Genomic DNA, 11,430 nt, shown 5'->3' with positions numbered 1-11,430 from the left:
CTTTATTCCCGGTTCCATCCCGGAGGCCCCAATTCCAGCTGCTCTGGGAGCCTTTATTCCCGGTTCCATCCCTGAGGCAGTGCAGGAGCTGAGCGAGGCCTTCCCAGGCCCAGCCCAGCTGGAGGGGCCAGGAGCTGGGTCCTGAGCAGTGAGCAGGACAGGGACCCGATTCCCTGAGGGAAAACCCTCTCCAGCCCCCCTGGAGCTGAAACAAAGGACAGGGATGACCTTTCCAAGCAGAGCTGGGGTTGCAGGAACTGGGCAATAACAGGAACAGCAAATCCAACCCCAATGATCCTGGTTTTTCCAGGGAGAGCAGGCACTGCTCCCTCTGGGAGGGGTCTCAGCATTCCCAGATGGCATCAGGAGTTACCCACATCTGCCCGACTCTGGGCTGCTCAAGGGATCACTCCTCCATCCACGGGAGGAACAGCACCGGGGAGCAGGAGTGAATCCCTGGGCTGGAGGCCAGGAGCTGTCTGGAATTCTGTGATCAGAGCTGCAGAAATAACTCCTGTTTCAGGTCACTGAAAACCACCCAAATGGTGAAGAAAAGGTTCTTTTTTATTTCTTCCTTTCTCTTTTTCCTTCCTGGCAGGATAAACTCTCCAACAACATTCCTTTCAGGTCAAGTGAAATGTTCTGTACTGTCTGCAAGGAATCATTTCATTTAGCTTTCAAATTGCAGCTTCCTGCTTTGCTTTTTGTTTCCTCGTATGTGAATGGGAGGATCTTGGACACCCACTCAAAATATTGTTTAGAAAAGGCTGAAATGGGAAGTTTCAAGTTTCCTTTCTGCAGCAATAATCAAATGAATTGAACATGAATGTGGAAATGCAATAAATCATTTCAATTCTGTAATTGTTACAAAACAAAACACTCCAGTTACACTTTTTTCTTTGTTCTTTGCCTTCACTTTTGGCTGAGCTCTGTTAAATTCCATAATTATTTATATTCCTACATGAAGGGTTTCACCTCAGGATGCACTGAGCTGCCTGGAGGAGTGATAAAATTGGATAAATCTGCTCCAAAATCATTCCTTCAGCCTCAAATCTGCCTCAGCCAAGCAGAGAAATGATGGTCCCACCAGCAGCATCTTCAGGCTGATCTCAGTGAGTTTGGGGCATCCTCTCTATGCAGGAATTCCCTGCGTTTCCTTGGAATACTGACCCGCCCTGTGCCTGCTTTGTCCTGTTCATTCCTGTCCTGGGGCACGGCCCCAGGGCTGCCGGGGGCAGGAAGAGTTTGGACAAAGCCCTCAGGGACGGGGGGGGATTTGGGGTGTCTGTGCAGGGCCAGGAGCTGCAGCTGATGATCCCTGCGGGTCCCTCCCAGCTCAGGAAGTTCTGGGATTCCCTGGAATCCTTTAGAGGGTGAATTTTGACTGCTTGACTGCAGCGCCAAGCGAGTGTGGCGTTAATGGCAGTGCAGTCCTTGATGGGGACATTTCCCCTGTGCTCTCAAGCGTGACCCCATTCAGAGCAGTTTTATGACCAAGTCCATCCCATTCCTTTGGCCTCCAGTCGCCATCTCCCCGATTCCCAGCAGGCAGGCAGGGAACTGGAGCCTGGCAAAGCTTTGCCTTGCGGGATGAAATCACATCGCCCAGCCAAGGCCCTCTGAGCTGTGTCCCCGTGAAGGGCCCTGGTTCACTGGGTGACCTTAAACAAAACCTTTCCCTTCTCATCTGTTTGTGAGCCCAGCTGGAAACCGCCCCCAGCCCCCTCTGGAGCCCCGTGCCAGGCTCACAGCTGAGCTCTCCTGAGGGAAATAAAGCACAAATGAAAACTGCAAGCCACCATCGAGCCCTGGTAAATGTTTCAGGCACAGGCTGAGGCCAGGAGAAAAGGCTGGGATTAAATCATGGAGAAAGCTGGACCACCACTTACTCAGGTTTTAATTTCTCTTTTTTTTTTTTTTTTTTGGCTGTTTTTTATCCCTGCTTAACTCTCCAGGAATCTCAGCTCCTGCACACAGGCTTGGAAATTTTTATATCCTGACCATATGTGTTGGATGAAGTTGATTGATGGATTGATTGAGTTGATTGATGGATTGCTGCACTGCCAGGGAGCTGCTCTGTGCTCCCCCTCCTGAGGATTTCACTGGGATACCTCTGCAACCCTGAGCTGTTACCTTGGGGCTCCACCAAAACCACCCAGTCCTTCCTCCCGGTGAGAGCCGTCCCTGCCCAGGGCAGGGGTGGCACTGGGTGGGCTTTAAGGGCCCTTGAACCCAACCCATTCCAGGATTCTGTGATTCCATGACCACGTCAGCCTGGAATAGCCAACATGGAAGGAAGCACATGATCTCAGATGTTCCCAAAGCTCCTGGCTGGAAGAGCCCTCAGGATCCCTGGCCCTGCACGATCCCACTGAACCTCGGCCATTTCCTTCCACAGCAGAATGAGAGCCAACACCCGAGCAGGCAGCAGGGAATGGGAATCCAGGGTGGATTCCACAGGACCACAGGAGGCTGGGGAAGGACTCTGTGACAGCACTGAAACACTGAGGAGCTGGAAATCTGCCCAGGATGGACACCTGGCATCGCCCCACAGCTCCTGGAGGGCGGACTTGGGGCACGGGTCCCTCGGATGTGGGGTCTGACCCTGAAGATTCACAGCAAGTCCCAGCTCAGGACAAGGCTGGGAGGAAAAATAAGAAGATGCAGAAGAGAAGAAAAGCTGCTCTGCTCTGAGCTGAAGTTAAACACCAGGAATATTCTGAGCAGCCAAGTTAAAGGGTGTCAAGCTGGGAAAGTGCTCTTAAGGTAATGAAAGAAGGAGAACAAAATCAAAACTACACATGAGACATTTGCCCAGAACCCTCCCTGATGAGGAGCTGCTGGAGCTGGGCTTTGTCTTCCAGGGACAAACCCAGACTGGGATTTTGGGTTCAGGGAGTGATGAAGAGAAGGATTCATCAGGGAGGGTAGCTCCCAAGGAGGTCGATTATCTGCTGGAGAGGTGATGGGAGAGAAATCAGAGAACAACAGGTGAGGCAGCTGCTAAAAACCAGGGACAAAATGAGGAATAAGCAAACATTAACAAAATGCAGGTTATTGTTCCAATGTGCCAGGCAGGAGGGAAGGCAGCAACCCCACAGGCACTTCTAATTTAGCATGAGATTCGAAATGGTGCTAAAAAATGCATCAGAATCCTTTGATTTTTCACAGCAGATCCTGAAGCTTCGTGGGAAAATGAGGAAGAAAAGCAGAGCTGAGGGAAACAGCCAATGGCCAGGACATGCGGGGCCTTGTTCCAACCAGAATTCTTTACAAGGAAGAGTCTGGCTTGGAGTGCCCCCGGAGCTCTTTCCTCATTACTACTCCTGGGAATCCGAGGGTTTGGGCTGGGATTTGAAGGGGACTGGGAATGTGCCCAAAGCAGTCTCAGGACGAGAGCCCAGGGAAACATCACCCGACCATCTCAGGGCAGGCCAGCCCTGCTGCTGCCCCAGCTGGTCCTGCTCAAAGCTCAGACTGAATTTAATTCTTTTAAATTGAAAACTGGATTTTCGGTGACCTGTGTCACCTTCTCCTCCTCTGGAAAAACTTCCTACAGGAGTCCCATAATGCACACACAGATAAATGTGTGTGGAATATTAACAACAATCAGCCTCTGCTGGTTTGAACAGAACATTTGGGAATTCTTATGAAACATTCGGGAGGATTTAAGGAAATGTCACTCTTTCTCCAGGCAGTCCATCATTTCCTGCTCCGCATTCCCAAAATACCCGGCACAGGCAGTGGGAAGGGCATTGTCTTCCCTGGAAAGCTGAGAAAGGCAGGGGCGAGGCTGTGAAAGTGTGCAGGGATAAAAGGGGATTTCGGCAGCCCGGAGACAGCGGTGAAATCCTTCCCTGCAAAGCACACAGGGCCCAGCACGGGAGGGGCCGGGGCAGCACTGGGGTTCTCCTTGCCCCAGAGAACAGGAATCCGATCTCTTGCCTCCACCAGCAGCAGGGACTTGACTAAACATGGATCCCATGGAAATAGTGATTCCAGCAGGAGCTCCCTGTGCTACCCAGGCTCCAAACTGACTGAATCCATTCTTCTCCCGGGAGCTGAACGTGTGATCACATCTCTCCCTACAACCAACATCCTCTCCCTGCATCCCTGCCACCTCCGCCTTCCTTGGGAGATGAACCAACTGATACATCCCTAATTAAACTCTGAGCAATCATCCCCAGCTCACATTCAGCTCTCAAATCTGATGCTTCTATTCCTGAATAATGGCAAGTGCGCCTGAAAGCTCCTCTGCTCTTCCCAACTCCCCTCGATCTAATAAAGGATAACGCTGCTGCCTCAAGCCTGGTCTGGCTGGAGAAAATCAAGCCCTTCCTAAGGGGAATTCTGGTTGTCCCTGTGGGCTCAGGGCGCGCGTTCCTGTGAAAATCCACCGGGCAATGGGATTTGCCTGGGTGGCCACTGAAGGGGAGCAGCATTTCCTGCTCTGAGGAGTTCACAGCTTTGTGCTCCCAGGGCTTTCACCGGAGCCCTCAGACCTGGAGGAGTTGCTCAGATCAAAACTCAGCACAGCTCAGGCAGAGCTGATCTACTCTGAGCTGCTGCCGCTTCCCAGTGCCCAAAGACGTCTGGATTCTGCTGAATTTGGCTCAGTCAATCCCAAAGCAGAAGCCAGGGAGCTGTGAGAGCTGCTCGGGTCTCTGCACTTGCCCAGCATCTGGAAATCCAGCATCTGCTCCAGGCTGGAGCTGACAGGAGGATCCAGGGCCCAGACACCAGAGGGCTCTGGGACTCTGCTCATCCTCAGCCAAAGGGGCACAGAGCTAAAAATGGGCACAGAAACAGCAACAGGGGAAATGGAAAGTCAGGAAAGTCCTGGGGAAAGCTCTCAGCAAGGGGAGAAAGGATTTCAAACTGCCCCATTGTCCCTGGGGCTCCCAGCTGCGGGGAGATGTCCTTATGCCAGAGGCAAACGCCAGTGCTGGTGGTGTGGGGGGGTGCAAGAGGAGAACCAGGCTGGGAAACCTGGATGAGGAACCAACCAACCCCTCTTGTGTCCCTTGGGGTGCTCTGGAAGCTCTCAGTGCACTGATCCTCTTTGGATCCAGAATCCTTCTGATAAACGGGAGCAGCTCCAAAGGCCTGGAGCCCCCAGAGCCCAGAGCTCTGCCTGTTTTGGTGATGTTGATGTGAATGCTGCTCCCCCTGAGCGTGGCCAGCACCCACTGCACCCACTCTGCCACAATCCCCACCATGGAGCCATGGCTGGGCAAAGCAATGATGGAATAATGCAATTTGTAAATGAATTAACTTCTTCTGCTCAGGGCTTTCCCAGGGGAATGGCAGGAGGGACAGTCCTTGCCCGGCTGTGCAGGGTGGGACCACACAGCTCCGAGTGGAGCAGCCCAGCTCCTGCCTTTTCCCTGCCAGCCTGACGGGGGAATTCCTCTGCCAGGGGAGTTATTTTCCCTGCACTCACACTCTGCAAAGTTTCTCCTCTTCACGTGTCTTGTCCCACTTCAGCCAGTGCCTCCCCCAGCCCTCTGCCCTCCTGGATCGCCCCTGGAACACGAGGGGTGCCCGTGGAACATAATGAGCCTGTTGTTCCCACATGCCCCGTGCCGGGCCAGCAGCTTCCTTCCAGCTCCATCAGCCACTTCCAACTGCTCCCAGAGGATTCTCTGTAATGAATCTCTGACCTCTGGAGAAAGATCCTCCGAACTTGATTCCCTCCCTCATGCCAGCTGTGGATCCCAATCCCTGCCTGTCCCTGCTCATTCCTTTCTGCAGGAGGGCGATTGGGAGCCCCACAGCCAAACTCCCATTAAAGCACAGGGATTAAAGGAATTCTGGGCGCTTCTGGTGCTCAGATCCCTCGAGAAGGATTCCCAGGGACTCCAGGAAGCCCTGGATCCCTGCTGCCTTCAGTGGCACCTTGCAGGCAGCACTGAGAGATCCCAATCCCAGCACAGCTCCAAGGGACAGGGATTCCCCAGGAACCCATCCAAGCAGTGCCAGGGGGAGCAGGAGGGGGCAGACGTCCAGAGGAGTTTGCTGTCCAGGGATAACCACTCCCTGTGGTCTCTGCTGTGTCCCTAAACACAGCCTGCTGTGGGGATCTCTGATCCAGCTCCGGGATCCAGGACTGCTCCCTCCGGCGCTCCCAGACCCGGATCAGACAAACACCAACATCCCTTTATTGCAGCCACCTCCAGGCAGGAGCTGCAGAGGGCTCTCGTCTCCCAGTGCCCTCGCCTTGAGCATTCCAGCCGAAGCTGATTGCGTTAATTCCCTTTGGAAATGCAGTAATGGCACCTGACAGCTCCCGGGGCGAACTGCGGGAAGGAATTTGCACTTTCAGCCCTAATGAGGAGCAAATTGCTGTCCCCAGCCCGGGCTCTGGCCTGATGCTGCCGTCACAGCAGGCACCGCTTGTGGCAGGGGCGGAGAGAGGAGCACCGAGAGAGGGCTCACAGTGGTGGCACTGGAGCTGGAGCGGGCAAACCTCAGTGCCAGCCTTCCCTGGAAGGATCAGAGGATCAGCCCTGCACCGAACCACTGCGATCCACTCCCTCCCGGCTTCTCTCCCTCTTCCCAGTTTACACCACTGTGGTTCGATGGATTTGGTTCCAGGCACGGAGGCTGTGGCAGAGCTGTGGAGGAGAAGCTGCTCTAGGTGCATTCCTCCTTCCATGAATTTGGATCTCACAGTGCCAGGCCCCTGCACTGCTCCAAGGCCCTGCAGGGCTTGACAGACTTCCCAGGAAGCAAATCCTAAAGCCTCGTAATCCCTTACTATGAGCACCTTGCCAGCCCTCAGCTCCTGATGCTGCTTCCGAGACAAGTTCCTCTGTCTCCTGTCCTAAGAGGGAGAAATTCAGGAATGCAGTAGGAGAAGCTGCCTGTGGCCAGACAGGATCAGCCATGGCCCAGGGACTGAAGCCGAGTGTCCTGAATTTAATTATCAGGGATAGTTACTGGTTACTAATAGTTTTACTAATGGTGTTCCAACACTTCTGATGGATTGTGCGGAGCCACAGAAGAGGGAGAGGCCCATTCCAGCTGCCTGCAGCAGCTCCTGCATCCGAGCATGAGATTTGATTGTCTTTAGCTCAGCTCCCAATTCTAATAATGAGAAAATCCAGGGGCTATATTTAACTTCTGCTTCTGGGGAGCCTTGTCACGGCTCCTTCCTTTGTTCTCCCTTCTCGTGTTCAGCAGTGCTCAAACAGAATATTCCCTGCATTGGGGTTCTGCTTTTCCACAGAGCCTCTGTTCTCGTGCTCAGACAAAATATTCCATGGATTTGGGGCTCTCCATTCCCACAGAGCCTCTGTTCTCTGCCTGTCGTGCCCTGGCTGAAGCAGGAACCCTTCAGGTGTGGCTTTTTTCAGAGAGCTCACCTGGATCCCGGCCTGGCCCCACAGGTGAGCAGGAGCCAGAGCTGCTCAGTGTCCCCTCGGCTGCAGCACCCGGGGCCACCCCCAGCTGAGTTCCATCAGCACTCTGGGACAGAGGCACCCTGTGGAAATGCTGGCCTTGGGCTGAGGGGGTGCCTGACTAATTAATAAAGATCCCAGTCTGCTTCAGACATTGGAAGGAAAAGTCAGAATCACCCTGAACTTGGGGAACATTCCAAGCAAACGTTTCATGAGGAATTTTGCATGTTGGGGGTGTTTGAAGGAGTGAAAGCTGATCTCTGTGAGGTTGCTGGGACTTGGGATCACCCTGGTTTTACCCCTGGTTTTGTTAGGATCACCCTGGTTTTGTTGGGATCACCCTGGTTTTACACCCTGGTTTTGTTAGGATCACCCTGGTTTTACCCCTGGTTTTGTTGGGATCACCCTGGTTTTACACCCTGGTTTTGTTGGGATCACCCTGGTTTTACCCCTGGTTTTGTTAGGATCACCCTGGTTTTACCCCTGGTTTTGTTGGGATCACCCTGGTTTTGCACCTGGTTTTGTTGGGATCACCCTGGTTTTGCACCTGGTTTATTTGGGATCATCCTGGTTTTGCACCTGGTTTTGTTAGGACCACCCTGGTTTTCCACAGCCATGTCCCCACAGAGCTGTTCCCTTGGACTGTGAGGCCTCAGGACATCCTGAGCCCACCTGGCCCCTTCTTACAAACACAATTATTTTATGTTCATTCCAGATGTTTCCTGCTGCCTCACCTCTGTCAGAAATGAAGGTTTGGGCAGCTCCTGTGCGAGAAGATCCCGTCCCTCCGGTGCCACCCGATTGTCCGAGGTGCAGCTCCCGTGTCCCTGGGAGGGCTCCCTGGCAGCGGCTGTGGCTGGCACGGGGGCACAGTGAGCACTGGGCCAATATTGCCATTTTTAAACCATTTGTTCTGTTCAGCTGATTTAGAGCCAAGGGTTTATGAGCCAGGGCTGGCAGGGAAGGGGAAGCTCTTGGAGCAAAGATGCCAGCAGAGCCCTGTGACACTTCCCAGGCCACAAACCTGCTTTTTTGTAGTATTTCTTTAACTTTTGAGACTTTTTCTGTGTTCAAATCAAAAGTTTGAGCTGATGCTGCCTGAAGGGATTGGAGGCCCATTGATTTAAGCTGCTTCTCACAGTACATCAAGATTCTTCTCCTGCTTTGGAGCAGTAACAGGGTAATAATTACTGCCAGGGCCTTCGGCAGGACTGGCCAGCTCAGCTCTCAGCAGCTGCTGGGATTCCATCAGCGCCTTCATTTTATGGGACTGAACTCATTTGGAACAGAGCACAAGGGAGAAGGAAAGAAGCAGCAGCATCATTTCAACTTCTGCACCCTAAGGGAACTTGAGCACTATTTCTTTTCAAAGGGACGGCCCCAGCACTTTGGGAATTGCTCATGGAACCCCATTTCCCACCTCCATCTGGAGTTTCTCTGCTGATGTGACCCCATTGTCTCAGAGCATTCCACACTTCCAGGGAGTTGGGCCATCAATGAATGGAGGAAAATGCCCCAACCCTCACAACTTTTCTCAATTATTTGACCCTGGGATCATGTCCCTCATGGACAGCACAGCTTTGTTCCCCAAACCCCTGCATAAGAACACTTCCCAGAACTAATTCCTGCAATGCTTTCCCAGATGGCACAAGGCAGCTCCGGAAAACACTGTGGAGAAAATCAAGCAGGGCCTGGGGAAGAGAAGCTTTGTGACCTAACTGTGGCCTTGCAGGGCCTGAAGGGGCTCCAAGAAACACAGAGAGGGACTTGGGACAAGGGATGGAGGGACAGGACATGGGGAAAAGGCTTCCCACTGCCAGAGAGTGGGATTGGATGGGATATGGGGAAGAGAAGGACAGAGAGGAGGACAATCTGCAAACACACAGGGAGCTGCTGCAGAGGGACAGGGACAGAGTGTGCTCCGTGCCCAGGGCAAGGAGTCCCAGAATCGCCAGGCTGGAAGAGACCCCGAAGATCACCGAGTACAATCCATGCCCTAACAACACCTCAACTAAACCATGGCGCCGAGTGCCACATCCCATCTTTTTCTAAACACATCCAGGGATGGTGACTCCACCACCTCCCCGGGCAGACGATTCCAGTACTTCACCACTCTTTCCATGGAAAACTTTTTCCTAATATCCAACCTGTATTTCCCAGCTCCAGACCGTGTCCTCTTGTGCTGTCAGCGGTTCCCTGGGAGCAGAGCCCGAGCCCCCCCTGGCTGCAGGCACCTTTCAGGGCGTTGTAGAGAGTGATGAGCTCACCTCTGAGCCTCCTTTTCTCCAGGCTAAACAACCCCAAGCTCCCTCAGCTGCTCCTCACAAAGTTTGTGTTCCAGACCCCTCACCAGCCTTGTTGCCCTTCTCTGGACACGCTCCAGCCCCTCAATGTCCTTCCTAAACTGGGGGCCCAGAACTGGACACAGCACTCGAGGTGCGGCCTCACCAGTGCCCAGTCCAGGGGAAGAATCCCTGCCCTGGTCCTGCTGGCCACTCCATTCCTGATCCAGGCCAGGAGCCATTGGCCTTCTTGGCCACGTGGGCACACTGCTGGCTCATGTGCAGCCTGCTGCCCATCCGTGCCCCAGGTCCCTTTCTGCCTGGGCACTGTCCAGAGTCACAGCTGGCAAGAACAGGTGCGATGTTAAAATCCCTCGATGAGATCCCCAGGGAGCTCTGCAGGTTCCAGGGGGGTGCCGAGGCTCCTTCCAAGCCACAAACACAGTGACTGAGCCCAGGAAACCCTGCCTGCAGCGGCAAAAAGACTCCAAAAGCTCTCTGGGATCCCTGGAAAGCCCTGAACATTCCCAATTTCCCAAACCTTGTGCTGAACCTCTCTAAGCGCTCTCCATCCACTCTGCTCTCCCATGCCCATGGTACCTGCAGGGTGTCCCTTCCCTGGACAGGGATTTTCCAGCCTGCCAGGCCCAGGGTGCCAGCACTGCATTAAAACCCAACACAGCCAGCCCCAATTAGTCCTGCTAACGAGCTGGGGGCTTCAAACACCCCAGGCAAAGTGCAAAACACATGCAAATGAGGCTGCAGCAACAGATTGAGCTCATGAACCTTCTGGAAAACTTCTGAGGCTGGAACAGGGCATGTGGGGAGAGCTTTAAACCCAGCCACAGAACAAGAGTGGAGGGAATTAAAGGTGCTTTGAAGGGAACCTGTTGCCACAAGAGCTGGGAAAAGGCACAGAGGAACCACCACATGGATGCTCCAGCTGAGGATGAAGGGGATTTTGATCTCAGTGCATCCTGCAGAGCTCCAGACCATTAACTGGAGTATTTAATTAGGAGCCCTGCTTAGATTTCAAGTCAGAGGCAGCAGGGAGGGAGGTGCTTCCCGAGGGATTTCAGCCTGGGCACAGGGAGCCACCCTCCATCCCTGGCTGCTCCAGGGATTTATTGCTCCCTGGCTGTCCCAGGCTTTTCCCTCAGGAGTGGGAACTGAAGGAGCCTTAAGTGGGGTGGGAGGTGCCCAGCCCTGCGGACTCCTCCTTGGCTCAGAGCCTGGACTTCTCCAGACTCAGCCATAATTCCAGTTCAATCAAAAATCAAACTAAAGCACCTGTTCCAGGGCCCCTCAGTCCCAGAAGAGCACAAAAGATGATTTGTGTAGCACTGGGAAGGACATTCCAGCCCACTCAGGACCATTACCACCATTTTATGAATCTGAAATTCATTTTAAAATTAGAGATATTCCTTAATCCCTGTGGCTGTGGCTGGGTCACTGTTCCACAGCCTTCTCCTCATTTTCCAGTCAGGTTGGGGCTTTTTGTGCCAAGTCTGGCCTGTAAGGAGAGGATTTTTCTGCCCCACTGGGGGCTGCCAAGGACTGTATTTATGGAGTCAATAATCTCATCCAACTGGGAACTGCTGGAGTCGCTCTGCAGAGGTTTAAGAGAGGAGGCAGGTGCTGGAGGGCTGTGGCTCTTCACTTCTTGGTCTGAATTCACAAAGTTGTGGAATATCCTGGGCTGGAAGGGACCCCCGGGATCAGCCAGTCCCAGCCTGGCCCTGCCC

Source organism: Corvus kubaryi, unplaced genomic scaffold (genome assembly GCF_017639235.1).
Source record: "Corvus kubaryi isolate FWS band 111438036 unplaced genomic scaffold, C.kubaryi_AGA036_p1.0 37120, whole genome shotgun sequence".
Classification (NCBI taxonomy): domain Eukaryota; kingdom Metazoa; phylum Chordata; class Aves; order Passeriformes; family Corvidae; genus Corvus; species Corvus kubaryi.
This window is presented reverse-complemented; position numbering follows the sequence as displayed.